Source organism: Bison bison, unplaced genomic scaffold, assembly GCF_000754665.1.
Source record: "Bison bison bison isolate TAMUID 2011002044 unplaced genomic scaffold, Bison_UMD1.0 scf7180017864503, whole genome shotgun sequence".
Lineage (NCBI taxonomy): Eukaryota > Metazoa > Chordata > Mammalia > Artiodactyla > Bovidae > Bison > Bison bison.
Genome location: NW_011495061.1, coordinates 229721 through 231732, shown reverse-complemented (window position 1 = coordinate 231732; position 2012 = coordinate 229721).

The following is a 2012-nucleotide window of genomic DNA, read 5'->3' as shown; positions in this document are numbered from 1 at the left end:
AATGATCATTTCTCTTTCCTTAAGACTCAACCTCTCCTCTCCCAGATTTCTCCCTGATCTGTTTTTAAAAACATTCTCCAACCTCTTCTGCCCTTGTGACTTCTGTATAATCTGCTCCTTTTCTTAGCACTGTCCTTCATTCGCACGCCCTCATTTCCTGGTCTGGTCTCTACCTGCCATCTGAACATTGCCCATCATTGCTCCACCCACTCCCCTGGAGATGGTATCAATATGGCCAGATAGATGGTTGAGTATAGAAAAATGGCTCATGGATGATATTGAATCACTGAGCCTGGATGAGAAGGAGACATCCACAGGGGAGTCTAAGGTAGCTGGGGAAGAAGGAGAATTTAGGTTTTATCTGTGGTCTTCATTCAGGGGAAGATGCTACAGAGCCCACCAGGGAAGGAGAAGTCAGAGTCAGAGGTAAATACTTGGGAGGTGGTGTCCAGAAATTCCAGCAGGAGCTCTGGAGAGAAGAGTGAGGCAGAGTGCCTGCTGTGAGGCTGCTGTGAGTGTCGGGCAGGGACACACACGGGGCAGCAGAGAAAGGAGCAGGAAGGTGATAACAGGCTTCCCGAGGGAGGGAGGGTGTCACGGTGATAGTGATGTGCACACAGTTACACATGTCACGGAGATGAGGGAGGGCGGAAAAGAGCCAGTGAGAGGGGAGGGCGGATGCAACTAATACATCCTGTACACTGTTTCCTGAGAGGCCAAGAGCAGAGGCCGAGAGAGAGGCTGAGCCACAGCACAGGACACAATGAAGGAGACATCAGTTCAGTTCAGTTGCTCAGTCATGTCCGACTCTTTGCGACCCCATGCATCGCAGCACGCCAGGCCTCCCTGTCCATCATCAAGTCCCGGAGTTCACTGACACTCACATCCATCGAGTCAGTGATGCTATCCAGCCATCTCATCCTCTGTGGTCCCCTTCTCCTGCCCCCAATCCCTCCCAGCATCAGGGTCTTTTCCAATGAGTCAACTCTTTGCATGACATAAACATAAAAGTTGATAAATAAAAACATAGGTGTTCAAGTCAAGATTTTGATAAAATGCTCTTTTAAGGAATACAACTGGGATTTTAAGGAACTCCTTTTAAGGAATATAGAAATAAAATTGCAGGTGAGATATTAACTCTTAGATGATGATTCACAAGAATGACTCCCTTGCCTAAAGAGTGACACCATCAGAAGCAATTCTGTGCAGAGGTGAGCAGGGAGACGGCACAGCACAGTGGTGGAGACACGTGGTCGATGGAGACACTGGGCCTTCACGGGAGGAGGGGGTTCCTGAAGACCCCACACGCCAGTGTGCTGAGAACATCGAGCAGGAGTTACTTGAGCCATTGAGAGTCACTGTACTTGAAGGGGTTTTTGTTTAAATATAATTTTATTTCCTTTTGGCTGCCCTGGGTCTTCTTTGCTGCCTGCAGGCTCTCTCCACTTGTAGCGAGCAGGGCCTGTGCTCTAGTTGGGTGGCTGGGCTTCCCACTTTGGTGGTTTCTCTTGCTGTGGAGTGCTGGGCCCTAGGATGCCTGGGCTCAGTCTTTGCAGTGTACAGACTTAATTTCTCTGTGGCGTGGGATCTTCTGGGGACCAGAGATCGAACCAGTGTCCCCTGCCCTGCAAGTAGATTCTTAACCACTGGACCACCAGGGAAGCCCCTGTACTTGAAGTTTTCATTGGAGCTACCTAAAACATGATAAAAGTGATCTCAGCAAAAGGGGGAAGGAGCAGTGAGCACACAACCTGCCTTCCACCAAAGAGAGCCTGCTGGGTTTGCACAGACCCCTTTCCGTTTCTGAATCGCAGTTGTCATTTACTCATTTCCTCTTTCTCCACCTGAAACCCACACATGTCTTAAATTCTCCAAGCAATCTTCCTGGTGGCTTTCTTCCATGGAAGTAGAATTTCTCGGCAAAAGATTCTATGCAATCTTTCTATGTGAATATCAGAAGAAGGTGAACATTTTGTTTGAGGTTATGGTTCTGGAAATTCAGAATTAAATAT